Source organism: Panthera pardus, unplaced genomic scaffold (genome assembly GCF_024362965.1).
Source record: "Panthera pardus isolate Hobbes unplaced genomic scaffold, ASM2436296v1 HiC_scaffold_13, whole genome shotgun sequence".
NCBI classification, from domain to species: domain Eukaryota; kingdom Metazoa; phylum Chordata; class Mammalia; order Carnivora; family Felidae; genus Panthera; species Panthera pardus.
The window spans coordinates 159425225-159443176 of NW_026526688.1; positions in this window are offsets into that span (position 1 = coordinate 159425225).

Below are 17952 nucleotides of genomic sequence, written 5' to 3' on the forward strand. Positions count from 1 at the left end.
CAAGGGAAACAAGAGGTCTCTGTTTTCTCCAGTCATCATTACAGAACAGGAAATAAGCCAAGGGATCGTTCTTCTTTGAAGGAGATGGAGGAGGACTATAAATACTACTTTTCTCCTGTTAAAATCCTATCAACTGGGGCACCTGGTGGCTCAGTCGGTTGAGAGTCCAACTTCAGCTCAGATCATGATCTCATGGTTCGTGGGTTCCAGCCCTACGTTGGGCTCTGTGCTGACAGCTCAGGGCCTGGAGCCTGCTTTGGATTCTGTGTCTCCCTTGCTCTCTGCCCCTCTCCCACTCAAGCTCTGTCTCTCTATCTCTCTCTCAAAAATAAACATTAAAAACAATTTTTTTAAATAAATAAAAATAAAATCCTATCAAGTGTTGTGGTGTTACAGTTCTGTATCTTGATTGTGGTGGTGGTTGCATGAATGTACACATGTGATAAAATTGCATACAACCACACACACACATACACACAAGAATGCATGTATAACTGATAAAATCTAAGTGAGCTTTGTGGGTTGTACTAAAGTAAATTTCATGGTTTTAATGTTATCTTATAGTTATGCAAGATGCTAACATTGGGGGAGGAAGATGGAAGGCACACAGGACTTCCCTATATAATTTTTTGTGATTTCCTGTGACTCCATAACTATTTTTTAAAAATTATATCAAGCGAATTACATATTGGAGTTTTTGTCAATGATCAGCAGTATAGAGGGGAGATCTGTGGTAGATCTAGAAGTAGAAGGAAAGACTTATTTATATACAGTATCGTTATCAGGTAGCTTGTCTTGTATGACCCTTTTTTAAAAAAGAAATTGAGTTATAATCTACATCCAGTAAAGTGCAAAAATCTAGTGTTGCTTGAATTTACACACACACATACTCTTTACCAGCTGAAGGTACTCACTATTTTGACTGCTATCACTTAGATTAATATTGCCAAATGGTCCACTTTTATTTATATTCAATAGTACTTTCAGTGCTATTCTAGGAAAGAAAAAGAAAACAAGTCTATTGATATTATTGCTTGTAGAACTCTGGCTAAAAAGATAGAAAGAGTGACAGGCAACAACAGATGCTGGTGAGGATGCGGAGAAAGAGGATCTCTTTTGCATTGTTGGTGGGAATGCGAGCTGGTGCAGCCACTCTGGAAAACAGTATGGAGGTTTCTCAAAAAACTAAAAATATAACTACACTACGACCCAGCAATTGCACTACTAGGCATTTATCCACGAGATACAGGTGTGCTGTTTCGAAGGGACACATGCACCGCCACATGTGTGCTGAATACAGGTGTGCTGTTTTGAAGGGACACATGCACATGCACTATCAACAATAGCCAAAGTATGGAAAGAGCCCAAATGTCCATCGATGGATGAATGGATAAAGAAGATGTGTTTTATATATATACAATGGAGTATTACTCAGCAATCAAAAAGAATGAAATCTTGCCATTTGCAATTACTTGAATGGAACTGGAGGGTATTATCCTAAGTGAAATTAGTCAGTCAGAGAAAGACAAAAATCATATGACTTCACTCATATGAGGACTTTAAGAGACAGAACAGATGAACATAAGGGAAGGGAAACAAAAATAATATAAAAACAGGGAGGGGGACAAAACAACAGAGACTCATAAATATGGAGAACAAATGAGGGTTGCTGGAGGGGTTGTTGGAGGGGGGATGGGCTAAATGGGGGGCATTAAGGAATCTGCTGAAATCATTGCTTCACTATATACTAACAAATTTGGACATAAATTTTAAAAAATAAAAAATAAAGTTAAAAAAAGAAAAAAAAAGATAGAGAAAGAGTGAAAACAACGTAAGAAGGGCACTCTTTCTGGAGAGAGATCAGAATCTCCTTGGCTTCTGCTCCGGAAGACTTGCCTTCATTCAGGTTGAGCTAACACTGGTGAGGGAGCTCTGATGGCCCAGACCCTACACACCTGATTCCACTGCTTTTCAGTGCTGGCTGGTGCCCACCATCCCCCTGCCATGTCAAACTTACCACTCCGCCTTTTTTTTTTTTTAATGCACCAGTGTAAAAAGTTGATTGTATACATTCCTCAGCCAGCAAGAGAACTAGTGCATAAGTGTTGAGCATGTTGCAGGAGCCATTAGATATGGGACACCAAGTTAAAGATATAGGTGGATGCAGATGGGACCTCTGATGTTTTATCATCTCCTGTCATCCTCTCAACTGCAGAGGTACAGAGCACCTTGCCTGGGGCCTGAAAACTCTGCTCTTTTCAGTGTTTTAAAACATGGCAGAAAGTTTAATGATAACAAAACTGGTCAAGCTGTATTTATTTCTGCTCACTATGGGCTTTCCTCTCTCAGTGTTATGTGATTGGGTATCTTAGGGAAAGAGGCCAAACTTCTCATTCTTGAACAAATATTTGAAATCCAGAGAGACAGAGTTGCTAATGATGCTAATGGCAATAGTCCATTTTTAAAACTTTCTGCAGCTCATTCATTCACAGGTGTACCTGACTGTGCACAGGATCTAAAGCTAAGAAAAACCAGGCAGGGTTGCTTTATCTTCCAATTGGAAAGGGAACTGCCAGAGCCAAGGGTCCTGAGGCCTGGACTGTGCCCCCGCTTTGCTGGGTGATAGGCACCCTATGACTTAGATCAGTCAGGATCCTGCAACAGACAGATGCAACATCAACAAAGAGCAATGGAGGCAGATTTAATACAAGCCTATTTACAAAGGCGTGGGTAGCATTAAGGGAAACCAACAAGGGATGCTGAGACAACACCCCCCCGCCCCCGCGCCCAGCCCCCAAGCCTAGAACTTCACCCCTAGGTCTAAAGAGGCTAAAGAAAAGTGGTTACAAAGCTCAGAGAGAAGGACACCTGGGTGACTTAGTCGGTTAAATGCCGGACTTCAGCTCAGGTCATGATCTCATGGCTTGTGAGTTCGAGCCCCACAATGGGCTCTGTGCTGACAGCTCAGAGCTTGGAGCCTGCTTTGGATTCCATGTCTCTCTCTCTCCCTCCCCTGCTCATGCCCTCTCTTTCTTTCAAAAATAAACATTTAAACAATTTACAAAACTCAGACAGAGAAGCTAAGAAGAGGGACTATTTGCAACAACGTGGATGGAACTGGAGGATATTATGCTAGGTGAAATAAGTCAGAAAAAGACATATTTCATATGTTTTCACTCATATGTGGAATTTGAGAAACTTAATAGAAGACCATAGGGGAAGGGAAGGAAAAATAAGTTACAAACAGCGAGGGAGGCAAACCATAAGAGACTCTTAAATATAGAGAACAAACTGAGGGTTGATGTGGGTGGAAGTTCGGGAGGCGGGCAGGGAAAGTGGGTGATGGGCATTGAGGGTGGCACTTGTTGAGATGAACACTGGGTGTTGTATGTAAGTGGTGAATAGTGGGAATCTACTCCTGAAGCTAAGACTATACTGTATGTTAGCTAACTTGACAATAAATTATTAAAAAAAAAAAAAAAAAAAGAAGAGGGATCAACCAGCTTGACACCAGCTGTGTTAGCAGAGGAACACAGTCAATGAAGCCCAGCAGGAAGGGAACCAGTGGACTAAATACTTTAACTTCTGTCTTCTCCCACTTCTGATCTTCTGCTGTTGGCTCCCACTTTCCTAACCCAACTCAAAGTCAAGGCACCAGGGATCCTTGTTGATATAGTTCAACTATATCAAGTTCAAAGATCAGCCCCACTAAAGCCCGAAGTGGGATGGAAAGCAGATCCAGTGGGATAGAATGGAAAATACTCAGCATGCCACTCTTTCATTCATCATTGCATAGTTGGTACTCCAGGGGAGCACTGTCTACCCAGGGAGGGGCACTTCCAACCCCCTGGGGAAAAGGAAACAAAGAAGAAAGTAAATTTGTCAGAGGTACTTCTTGAGAATGTCAATCTAAGCTCACACATAGGGTCAAGGTGGATTTAGCCTTCGATTTTCTTTTCTGTCACTGTACTCCCCAGGTCCCTGCCCTGCTCATCACACAGCGTCCTGCACGTAGGTTTGATGAAAACAATTTTACTCTATTTCTGGTGGTTTCTAGGATGCCACTGATCATCATCCCCATCATCCAGCCCATATGTCCATTTGTAAGGGTCACCATACATGCCATTTCAAAGTCCATCTCAGAGAGGCTTTCAAATTAATCCAGACCACACTGATAGAGATATCAAGAACATGTAACAAAAACCTCTCAATAGTCATTGAATTCATGGGCAGTCATTAAGGTGTTTATGTGTGGACAAAGGGATGGGGTAGTTTTTAGCAAAGTGGTGACTGATGAGGGCACCATGGGGGCTGTTACCTACAAATTTCTTTCCATCTCTCATCATCTCAGAGAAGTGGCCTTGCCTCCACCTGATACAACTGCAGGTGTAGGTGCTTGAAACCTTTTTTCTCAATAAGGTAAATTCACAGATTCCATTCCATCCACAGGGCCATTTTTTGGCCTACCACACTACTGCCACATGTGAATAGCAAAGTAAAATCTAAATTGGAGGACAAGGTGCTCTCCCCTACTTTACCTTGCACTTAAGCAGCACAGGGTAACAGTGCAATACACTGACAACAGAGTTCAGGGACGTAACACTATAACTGAATTGATTTGATCATAGGGACCCAAAAGAAACTCCCTGTGGTTGACCAGATTTAAGATGACAAACATATACAAAAAATTAAAAGTTAAGAAAAAGGGGGGGTATCTGAGTGGTTCAGTTGGTTGAGTGTCTGACTCTTGATTTTTGCTTAGGTCACAGTCCCAGGGTCATGGGATGGAGCCCTGTGTTGGGCTCCAGGCTGAGTGTAGAGCCTGCTTGGGATTTTCTTTCTCTCTCTCCCTCCCTCCCTCCCTCCCCCTCTCCCTCTCCTCCACATGCACATGTTCTCCCTCCCTTAAAAAAAAAATGACATGCATGGAGGATTTTGCAGGGAGCTGGGACCCTGCATTAGCAAGAGGGGGCAAAAATACCCTGTGAACTTGCTATTTGAACAGCTTTGTATACAAGACCAGTACACAGACCTGGTGGCTAGCTTGGAGGAGGCAGGGAAGAGGTTCCCACACCCTCTAGTTTCACTGATAATCTGACACGTCAACCCATTCCAGGGTACCCAACTCCTGCCTTTTGTGGTGCACTGTGCTCTGCCTTATGGAGAACAGCCAGCTTAGTGCCTTTCAAGACTTCACCACCCAATCCCAGCCAACTTGATCTTTCAGGCTGGTTCTGGATCTACACAGTATGTTCCAGGCCCAGCCTGGGGCCAGCTTCAAAGGTCATGCCTATGGTATCTCACCCTAACTTGGGCTCAACAGAATGTAAATGACCAAAGACCCAGAACGTGTAACAGGCCAGAGGCAGAATCCTGGCATTTTGGGGGCTTATTCCATAGGTACATACTAAGACATAGTTTAGCATGGTCCCTTGTACCAAGGCCTTATAGGCAGCACCAGCATATCAAACTATCTGAGAGCCATGGGCGGAAAAAGGGATGCAGGTAGGGCTGGACAGGGCTTGGACATTGTTAAACACCTGGATGAGTATCTTTGGGTAAGTCCTGAGATCTCTAAGCAGAACCTGAGCTTTGGGTTTTTTGGTTGTTGTTTTTTTTTTTTTTCATTTCATTTTGTTTTGTTTTTAAGAAAGTACAAGTACAAGGGGTGTCTGTCTGGGTGGCTCAATCGATTGAACATCCAACTTCAGCTCAGTTCATAATCTCACAGTTTGTGAGTTCAAGCCCCACTTCAGGCTCGCTGCTGTCCGTGCAGAGTCTGCTTTGGATCTTCTGTTCCCTTCTCTCTCTGTTGGTTACCCTCCCCGCCCTCAAAAAAAGAAAGTACAAGTACAAATTATATTATCATGTTTTCCCCCCCGCTGACCTGCCTTACTAATCTGCTGCTTGATAGAATTCAATGTAGCACTCCAAACACTCAAGTAGCTGGGGAATGTCCTGTCACCCTGACCAGTCTCCTTCAGCATGTCAGTGTGAAACCCCAGCTCAGGCCATCAAGGGCAGGGCACAGAGTGAAGGCTGGCATGAGCCTTGGTTTGGCATTGAAGTAGGAGAGAGCATTAACAATGGAAAGCTGGGGTGGAGGGGCAGGGGCTAACTGCCAGGGTTTGATGTTCTGTGATAAGATAGGGAGGTGGGTGGGTTTCCTGCAGAGAACTGGATTTTACTTGCTGGAAGCCAGTTCAGCTCTTCACAGGCTGAACCTAAGCGTCTTTTTTTTTTTTTTTCTTTTTTTTAATATGGTTGTTTGTTTTGGGCTTTCGCTTCCTGCAGTATCAGTTTCTGTCAGACCAGTTTGTTAAAAAAGCACTTTGAGTAAATACCAGAGGCCAGGATGAAACTAAAATAGGGAGACTTAAAAAAATGTTTTGTTTTTATAGAACTTGAGTTTAATTCCCTCTCAGGGTTAAACAAAGTTCTCTTCAGAATAAATACTGCCCATCGGCTGAGAAGGAGTTTCAGAACTGGGAGAGAAGAAGCAGTAGTCTTGGAGTTGGAGACCGGACCCTGAGACACGGGAGGCACTAGATCGCATCTACAGGCTTTCAAACACCAAGAAATAAAATAGAGGAGCTGTGCTTTTTGTTGTATGCTAGCTATGTTCCTGAAAAGTTATGTGAAAAATTCCTAAACGGATTCCTGTTCACAATGTGATAGACAAGGTCACTGAAGGAACCTTTCCAGATGGTTTTATAAAACGAGCTCCCTGCAGGGCAAGGACTAAGGTGAGGCAAGTAAGCGGAGGTCCAAAAATTCAGTGATCAAGATGAACAATAATGCAGTATTTTACCAAATCAAAATTAATGCAAAAAATCCAGGATGAACAAATTATCATTTTTCACAGAAAGGCAGGATCTGTCTTTACACACAACTTGTAGATGTGACTAAGTTAAACATATTGAGAGGAAGTACTCGTCCTGCACTAAATACAGTGAGCTCTAAATACAGTCATTTGTATCCTTATAAGATAGATCTATAGAGAAGATGCAGACATATAGAGCAGAAAGCAACATGAAGACAGAGAGATTTGGAATGATGCGGCCACAAGCACAGAAATGCTAGGGCAGTCCCCAAGGGCCTCTGGAGGAAGTGCAGTCATGCTGACATCTTAATTTCAGACTTCTGACCTTCAGAACCGTGAGACAATAACTTTCTGTTATATGAAGCCAACCAGTTTGAGATCGATTTTTTACAGCAGTCTTAGGAAACAAATACAAATAGTGTTGCTTATATTCTCCCACCATCCCACATAAGTACTTTTGTTTTATTTTTTAAATTGGATGAGTGTTGTTTAATTGAAAGCTCTTTAGGTTATCTCCCCCAGAAGACTCAGACACAAATATGTGGGGATCCTGGGCTGAGACACTAAACCAAGTAGTAGCCACCAAACCCCTCTTGAAAGCACATCTCTCCTCTGCATAAGCTTGATCCATTTGTTTCTTCTTCCTATAGGAAGAGTTGTCTCCAAAGTATTCCTCAGCCCTGCATGGAAGTCATGGAGACTTCAGATGGCTCCCCCTCCCCCCACCAACTCACATGGTACATGAAGATCTTGTTGATGGAAGGAGCTTGGACTCAAATTGGAAATAACATGGATACACAGACATGTGTACACACAATGTACAAAACTTGTCTGCCAGGGTTTCTAATGGATTCAAATGCATATGGAGAGCAGGGCAAGCTTTTCTTTTTATTTAAAAAAAATTTTTTTTAACGTTTATTTATTTATTTATTTTATTTATTTATTTTTTTTTATTTTTTTTTCAACGTTTTTTATTTATTTTTGGGACAGAGAGAGACAGAGCATGAATGGGGGAGGGGCAGAGAGAGAGGGACACAGAATCGGAAACAGGCTCCAGGCTCCGAGCCATCAGCCCAGAGCCTGACGCGGGGCTCGAACTCACGGACCGCGAGATCGTGACCTGGCTGAAGTCGGACGCTTAACCGACTGCGCCACCCAGGCGCCCCAACGTTTATTTATTTTTGAGACAGAGAGAGACAGAGCATGAACGGGGGAGGGTCAGAGAGAGGGAGACACAGAATCTGAAACAGGCTCCAGGCTCTGAGCTGTCAGCACAGAGCCCAATGCGGGGCTCGAATTCACGTACCGCGAGATCATGACCTGAACCAAAGTCGGCCGCTTAACCAACTGAGCCACCCAGGTGCCCCAAGCTTTTCTTTTTAGAGGGCATAGTGTAAAATTCCATTACAAATTGAATCCCAATTGCCTTTCAGTTTCTTGAAATAGTCTGCATTGCCTGAACCATTCCTTCCTCAATTTCAAGATGCTTAAGACTCTGTTGTGAAAAATTTTTTTTACATTGACAATTTGTATTGTAGTATATTCTTCACCTAGAGAACAAGTTAGCTCAGAGTGCAGCAATTTTTAAATAAAGGTATGCCCCAAGCCACAGTTTAGGAAGATGCACTTTTGAGTGCTCTAGGAAATTCCCAAATAAAACATTGTATTTACAAAAACATAATTGTTCTGGGCAGCATGCCCAGTGTAAATTTACTCTTAAAAAAATAATTTTTAAAAAACTACTGGAAAAGAAGTTAACTTTTTGAATACATTAAAGTGATTCAAAAGTATGAAAGGATATAACATGAAAATGTCCTCTCATTTCTACCCTCCTGCTGCTCAGTCTTTCTCCTTAATATATAGTTTGCTTGTTCACAGGAAACAGAGAGACATTTTGTTTCTTATTGTACTTCCAGAGATGTGTTCTGTACAAATGGTAGCATCCTACAGATACTTTAAAAACTCTTTAATTGAAGTATAATATACATAAAGTGCATGAACCTGAATAACTAATCAAAAAACTCCCAAGAAACAAAAGTCCAGGACCAGATGGCTTCACAGGTGAACTCTACCAAACATTTAAAAAATAGTTAATACCTATTCTTCTCAGACTATTCCAAAAAATGGAAGAGGAAGAAAAAGGTCCAAATTCATTCTATGAGGCCAGCATTACCCTGATACCAAAACCAGATATATAGAAACCATCAAAGACAAAAAACATATTAGAACTGATACATGAATTCAGTAAGCTCACAGGCTGAAAAATTAATGTACAGAAATCTGTTGCATTTCTATACACTAATAATGAAGCAGCAGGAAGAGAAATTAAGAAAACCATTCTATTTACAATTGCATCAAAAATAATAAAATACTTAGGAATAAACTTAACCAAGGAGGTGAAAGACTTGTACTCTGAAAACTAAAACACTGATGAAAGCAACTGAAGATGACACAAAGAAAAGGAAAGACATTCCATGTTCATGGATTGGAAGAACAAATGTTGTTAAAATGTCAATACTACCCAAAGCAATCTATATATTTAATGCAATCCATATCAAAATACCAACAGCATTTTTCACAGAACTAGCACAAATAATCTTGAAATTTGTATGGAATCACAAAAGGCCCCAGATAGCCAAAGCTATCTTGGAAAAGAACAAAACTGGAGTTATCACAACCCCAGTTATCAAGACATACTATAAAGCTGTAGCAATCAAAACGGTATGGTACAGGCACAAAAATAGACACATAGATCAGTAGAACAAAACAGAGTCTGGAAATAAACCCATAATTATATGGAAAATTAGTTTTCAATAAAGAAATCAAGAATATGCCAAGGGAAAAAGTCTCTTCAACAAATGGTTTTGGGAAAACTGCGCAGGTACATTCAAAAGAATGAAACTGGGCCACTTTCTCACACCAAACACAAAAATAAACTAAAAATAGATTGGAGACCTAAATGTAAGACCTGAAACCATAAAAATCCTAGAAGAGAGCACAGGCTGTAATTTCTCTGACATTGGCAGTAGCAACAATTTTCTAGATATGTCTCCTGAGGCAAGAGAAACAAAAGCAAAAATAAATTATTGGGACTACATCAAAATAAAAAGCTTCTGCACAGCCAAGGGAACAACCAACAAAATTAAAAGACATTTGAATGGGAGAAGATATTTGCAACTGATATATTCAGTAAAGAGTTAGTATCCAAAATATATAAAGAATTTATAAAACTCAACACAAAACCCCCCAAATAATCCAATCAAAAATGGGCAGAAAACATGAATAGGCATTTCTCCAGAGAAAACATACAGATGGTCAACAGACACATGAAAAGATGCTCAACATCACTCATCATCAGGGAAATGCAAATCAAAGCCACAATGAAATGTCACCTCACACCTGTCAGAATGGCTAAAATAAAAAATTCAAGAAACGAACACGTGTTGATGAGGATGTAGAGAAAAAGGAACCCTCATGCACTGTTGGTGGAAATGAAATCTGGTGCAGCCACTGTGAAAAATAATATGGAGTTTCCTCAAAAAATTAAAAATTGAATTACTGTATGATCCAGTAATCTCACCACTGGATATTTATCCAAAGAATACAAAAGCACTAATTTGAAGGGATATATGAATCCATATGTTTATTGTAGAATTATTTACAATAGCCAAAGTATGGAAGCAGACCAAGTCTCCATTGATAGATGAATGGATAAAGAAGATATTTATATATATGTACTATATGTGTGTGTGTATACACACACACACACACACACACACATATATATATATATATATATATATAATTTATGAAACAAAAGAAAGATAAAAGGAGACATATAAAAAAACAGACTCTTAACTATAGAGAACAAGCTGATGGTTACCAGAGGGGAGGGGGATGGGGGGATGGGTGAAATAGATGAAGGGGATTAAGAGAACACTTATGATGAGCACTGAGTAACACATAGAATTATTGAATCACTATATTGTACACCTGAAACTAATACAATACTGTATGTTAATGATACTGGAATTTAAAAGAAATATCATCTGAACCCTTGCATCCCCCTCAATATCCTTTCCAGTCACTTCATCCCTCAAAGGTATTCACTCTTCTCTTCTGGCTTTTAACAGCATACTTCTGCTGTCTGTATACTTTCTATAAATGCGGTAGTCTGTATACCTTAAATAAGTGATATTATTCCATAAGGTTGTTTCTGGTTTTTTTAGCTCAACATTGTGTTTGTGAGATTCTTCCCTATTGACAAATGTGGTTGTAATTTATTCATTCTCATCGGTGCTTAATATTTTATTGTCATACACACTGTTTTTGCAACTTGTTTTGCTTTTTCATTTTACAATATATCTCACAGAGATTTTTGTATCCATATGTTAAGAGTGTTCTTGTCCTTTCATTGTGTTAGTAATAGTATTTCATTATGTAAATAACAACTTTTTTTTTTACTTATCCCCTTAGATGGACATGTAGCCACAACCTATATTTAAAACTAATATTTACCTCTAACAAAACAAGGACTAATTTTATAGTACTCTCAGTAAATTAGTAAAATATTTTCCAAGAAAAAAATTTTAAAGATATTTTACTTTAAAAAATATTTACTTATAGTAATAAATGTATTTGTTTTTGCAGGGAAACCAGATTCAGTAAACCTCTAAATGCCTCATATGTTGGGGTTGTGAGGACAGGGAAGCAGCGTGAATGACCCCATGATCTGGGGGAACAGTGGATGGAGAGGGTGGTGCAGACCCTAAAAAACAAGTTAGTCCATCTAATCCCATGACTGAACAATTATCCTGAACCAATTCCAAGGCCATTTGCTTTGCCTGCAAATTGTTTTTAAGTTTCTGTCACTGAAAAAGAAGGAATGGAGAAATTTATTTAAGTGTTCTTCAGCTAATGAAGAAAAGTTGAAATTCTTCTATATTTGGGTCATAAGCATTTCAGCAATAACAAGAAGTATAATTGTCTCAGGTAGCATTGGTAACATATTCTAATTCTTTGCTGTCAGAGTGGGAAACAACTGAGTAATTTAATAGCAAGTTTTGCCTTGAGAGATAAAGTGCCAATGGCGGAGAGCAGGGTTAGTGGGGCAGAGGGAGAGACAATGCTAAGAAGGCTCCACGCTCAGCACCAAATCCAATGCAGGGCTTGATCCCATAACCCTGGGATAATGACCTGAGCTGAAACCAAAAGTCAGACACTCAACCAACTGAACCACCCAGGCGCCCTGCAAGTTATGCTTTAAGCACAAAGAATTATTGTGGAATGAAATGTTCACGTGTAAATTTAAATATTGGTTGCTCTCAAAGTACTTACTCTTCAAATTCATTAACAATGTATTTTAAATTTTTTCGTGAGATAATACATAAACAGCTTGACTAAAATTATTAACCAAGTGATTCTCATGTATTTGTCTTTTATACGTAAAAATAAGCCTCAGTTAAATGGCTCAGTTAAGTGTCTGACTCTTAATTTAGGCTCAGGTCATGATCTCACAGTCATGAGTTCAAGCCCCATTGGGCTCGTGCAGAGCCTTCTTGGGATTCTCTCTCTCCCTCTCTCACTGCCCCTCCCCCTCCCACGTGTGTGCACATGCTCTCTCTCTCTCTCTCTCTCTCTCAGAAATAAATAAAACTTAAAAAAAAATAAGCCATTAGTTCAAGTATAGCTTGATTCTCTTTCCAGTTCATAGAATAATGGTACAAATGAACTTGGAAAATACATTTCCACCCTCCCTTTGACAGAACACATGAAGAGAAACATGGAGAGAAAAATCTTCCATTCCTGCATCATGATGATTCCTTCCTAATCACAATACTCCCACCTGTTTGGAGCAAGGTATGATATAGCAAATGGCTGAGATCCATGCTTCTGACTCTAAGAGAATCCCTGGGTATGGAGGAAGCCTGAATTCCACTTTCCAAATTGTGAGAGTCCAATTACCTTGGCTAGTCAGAGTCATAGTTGCTGTGCTCTTGTTTTGAAATATGAGCTGTGATCTATTTCCCCACTTACATGAATTCAGTGAGTCTCCATAAGTAACAGAAACCCAGTTAGCTAATACATTAGTCCCATAATGAGGCTATGTAAGAGCAACAATTAAATTCTTACCATCCTTCATTTTGTGAAATTATTTCCAATTCTGAAATAGTGAGTCTCCTGCTTGTTGTGGCCACCAACTCTTCCTGAGTGTTACAAATCAAATCATGTGAAGTGGATGTTTGGTGGTGAACTCATCTTCAGTGGAAATGGTTTTTGCTGTGAATTTCTCAAGGGCCCTGGGCAGTGGAATTGTCTCTACTGAGCAGTTTCCTGTGGTTCTGCCAGATCCCTGAAGGTTTAAATTGTTTTGATTAGTTTTTATATTAATTCATTACCTTATATGCTTAAGGTTCCTATAACATATAAGTCATGTAAAGCTCAGGTCTTGGGCTTTGATTTTTCACAAAGGATATATTTTTGTAACACTCGAAGTCTCAGACAGAAGGCCAGCTTCCCCAGGCCAGTGGGAAGAGTTTTCTAGGTCATGGTTTAAAACAAGGCAACTCTTTAATGTTTTCCCATTCCACATAGGTGAACATCATATTGTCTGCCTCCAGCCTAGTCTTTAGAGTTCATGTTTGAGCCTAAAATCCATCCAGAATGATTATGGATGGAAAGCAAGTGATGAGAAATAGTGAACTCAAAAGGAATATTAAAAAGGGCTTTATTTTGTTTTTAAATGCCAATTTTGAGGTGATATGTGAACTTGGGTTTTTTGGAGAGGCTGTTTCTTACTCCCTCTCCCTGTAAATGACACCATGAAGCTGTTACATACAATCCAAGCATTCGTGTTAAATATAGACACTAAACATTCATATGGTCAAGTCTAGAGCCAATTTAGGGCAAAATCATGAAGTTCATAAGTTGAGGGGGCTCCTGATCCTTATTGGAGCAGAAATCAAGAAAAATGGCATTGTGATGAAGTGGATAAAACTGACCTTGGAGCTAGGAAGATCTGGGTTCAAGTCCCATCTCTGGCACTTACTAGCTGTGTGACTTTGAGAAAATCAGTTAACCTTTTGAGCCCCAGTTACATTTCTACAAAATGAGGCTAATAGCCATTGCCTTTCAGTGTTGTTGAAAGTATTAAATTGAATTACGTAAAGTATAGTAGGAACTAGATCACGTACACAAGTAACTTGTGTAAATTCAACACTTGCCCTTTTTATACATTGCCCTCTTTTATGTGATAAAACAACCTGAAATATTTTATATGTAATGATTATCATATATGCAAGATGTATATCTCACATTGGTATATACATATTACCATAAAAGAATATATACATGGCTATATATACAGTATTTTCTGAGTGACTTAAGGAATTTTCAATATTCATTTTGATCACATACAATTTTTGCCTGACATGCTTGTTTTGGAATCTGACTCACATGTGACATGGGGTTCTACTGTCCTCAGGAGGTGCTCAACGAACTTTAGCTCCCTTTCCCTATTTCCTTGTGTTTGTTTTTATGTTTTAGACTCTTACTAAAGTACTTAATGTTCTCAGGCTACCTCTCTCAACTCCTGTCAAAGGAAAGCATCTAATACCTTTACCACAAGCAGTTAGAGATAATTGGTTATAGCTTCCCTCATGATTGGTTGTCACTGCAGTGGAGAGCACAGGGAGCAAAGATCAACCTGAAGGACTGTGTGGGAGAATATCAGGCATTCGTGGAATGGTATTTTGAAGTGAAAGTGGGCAGGGAGCTTCTCTGATCTCAAATGCCATTACAAGACAACCACCAACTTTACCTCCATAAAAGCCCAACCCTGTGACTAGGAAAGCTTTATCCTAGTGGTTCCATAATGCACCCAAGTGGCTTTCATGTCAGAGAATTTAGACACCCATGATCCTGTTTGTTGGCTGCACCGTATAGAAGTAATACAATTTATTTAAGCAATCCCCTCTTGATGGACATTTAGATTACTCCCAGTGTTTCACTGTTACAGACAATGCAGTGGTGAACATTTTAATAGACACTCTTCTCTTTCTTAACACTAAGATTATTAGGATAAATTCTTAGAAGTTGAGTTGCTGTCAAAAAGAATGTATGTTTAAAGTGTTGATGCATATTAACAAATTATTTTCTAGAAAATGTGTAGCAATATATACCTTTCAGAAGAGTGTATGTGTTTTCCTTACATCCTTGCCAAATACTGCTCATTGACAGCTTCTTCCCTCCCCCCACCTTTTTTTTTTTCTGGCAGAGCTTATAAAGTACGGTGGTTAGGAGCACAGACTATGGCATCAGAGTACCTAAATTAAAATCACAGGCTGGCACTTTCTACCTGTGTGTGACCTTGAGCAAATTACTTAATCTTTCTGTGCTTCAGTTCTATCATCTTTAAAATAGGATCACAGGGGCATCTGGGTGGCTCAGTTAGGTTAAGTGTCTGCTTCGGCTCAGGTCATGATCTCACAGTTCGTGGGTTCAAGCCCCACATCGGGCTCTGTGCTGACAGCTCAGAGACTGGAATCTGCTTCGGATTCTGTGTCTCCCTCTCTCTCTGCCCCTCCCTCACTCATGCTCTGTCCCTCTCAAAAATAAATAAATATTTAATAAATAGATAAAATGGGATCAATAATATTTACCTGATAGGTTGTTGTGTAGATTCAGTGAATTGATTTTTTTTTTTAATTTTTTTTTCAACATTTTTCATTTTTATTTTTGGGACAGAGAGAGACAGAGCATGAACGGGGGAGGGGCAGAGAGAGAGGGAGACACAGAATCGGAAACAGGCTCCAGGCTCCAAGCCATCAGCCCAGAGCCCGACACGGGGCTCGAACTCACGGACCGCGAGATCGTGACCTGGCCGAAGCCTGACGCCCAACCGACTGCGCCACCCAGGCACCCCAATGAATTGATATTTTTAAAGTGCTTAGCAAAGTATCTAAATGCCTCAGGTTAAGCCATGAAATCAACAATTTTTAAGATTCAAAAACAGAAAAAAAAACCCCAGCAATTACATAGGGTTCAGTGCAAGCACCAACAAATGTAAATTATTATAATTTTTGCAAATCTGATAGGAGATAGATAATACTTTTAATTTAATATAGGTGCTAATTAAAGTAGGTCAGTACTGGGTCATGAATAGAGTGTCAAACCAATGACTTAGTAAAAAAAAAAAAAAAAAAAACAACCAGAAATCATCTGATAAACCAAAAATATAGGGTATGATAAAGATGGCATTTCAAATCAGAGGAGGACAGGGGTTTGTTAATAAATAATGCTGGGAAAACTGGCTGGCCATCCAGAAAAAAACAAAGCTGGATCTCTAGTTAATTCTGTATAGCAAAACAAATCTGAAGTGGAGAAAGGATGCAAACCTAAAAAAATGTGATCCATAAATTTTTAGAAGAAAACATTGGACAAATTATTTAGAATCTCAGAATGGAAAAAGATATGAAAACCTGAATTCATAAAAAAAAGAATATTAAATGATTAAAAATTTCTGCATGGAAAAATGCCTTTAACAAAGTAGAAAAACCTTAGAAAAATACTTAAAACAGTTATGATAGGCAAAATGTTAATTTCCTTCATATAAGAATAATTCTTACAAGACAATAAGAAAAATACCAACAACATAATAAGGAAGAAAACAGGTGAATGATGTGAATAGGCAACCCACAGATAAAGCTTTTAAACATTGGGAGAGATGCTCAACTTCATTCATGGTTAAAGAAGTGCCAATAAAATCAAAGTATCACTTTTTCACCCATCATATTGGCTAGGAGTTGTACCGTCTAATTCTCTTATCATGTATATATTTCTTTTTCAGTAAAGCGATGGTATTATTTTCTTTTTTTTTTTTTAACGTTTATTTATTTTTGAGACAGAGAGAGACAGAGCATGAACGGGGGAGGGCCAGAGAGAGAGGGAGACACAGAATCGGAAGCAGGCTCCAGGCTCTGAGCCATCAACCCAGAGCCCGACGCGGGGCTTGAACTCACGGACCGCGAGATCGTGACCTGAGCTGAAGTCGGACGCTTAACCGACTGAGCCACCCAGGCGTCCCCTTGGTATTATTTTCAATAAAATAATGGTTTAAGCAAACCTACAAGTTAAAAATAACAATTACATATAAAAGTTGATTTTGAAACCAGGTATCTGGTCTTAGATCATAATAAATTCTCTAGATTATTTAAAATTTACAAAAAATCTTGTTTTATTTTAAACCCCTCTGAGATATTTAGGTACATAAATTCTTCCTGTAGTAGTAAAACCATGAGCTTTAGAACCAAAGCTCCTTTATCCTTCATTTTTTTCTTCCTCTCTGTGCTACGCTCAAGAAGAAAAATTGGTGGGGTGCTTGAGTGGCTCAGTCAGTTGTGTCTGATTCTTGATTTTAGCTTTGGTCCTGATCTCATGGTGTATGAGTTCCAGCCTCACATAGGGTTCTGCGCTGACAGTGCAGAGCCTGCTTAGGATTCCTTCTCTCCCTCTCCCTCTACCCCTTCCTTTCTCTCTCTCTCTCTCTCTCTCTCTCTCTCTCCCCATCTCTCAAAAAATAAACTAAAAAAAAAAAAAATTTTTTTTTAAAGAAGAAAAATTGGCGTGGATTGTTCAAATTCTAGGATTCTTATTGGGTCAAATTTACTAGTGATCAATGTGCATTAAAATGTCATTCATTTTAGGTGTGAGAGGATTGGAACTCTTCAGCGTTGTCTTCTTTCTCCATGCTGCAGAGTTGGAGGGCATCAGGGCTCACTCCTGGCTGTGTGTGTGTGTGTGTGTGTGTGTGTGTGTGTGTGTGCATGTACACCCACCCATGTTACAGAAGTTGACACAGGGTCTGCTTCTACCAGTGCTACCCAAGGCCCGCCCAGCCATTCCTCTTCTCTGTTTCCCTTCCGCTGCTGACAGCTGAGCCTGCTTTCTTGTGCCTTTTTTTCACAGGTACACAGGGCTCACTGCTCCAGTAATAGTACAGGCCAGCTCAGTGCTAGAATAAATCGGCACTCTCTGTCTTGCTGCTAGTGTGCTTCTTTCTTGGTCTCTTGCTGGGTGTGTCAGATTGGGTTTTGGTCTGAAGTGTCTTAGTCCTAATCAGATTGGCAAAA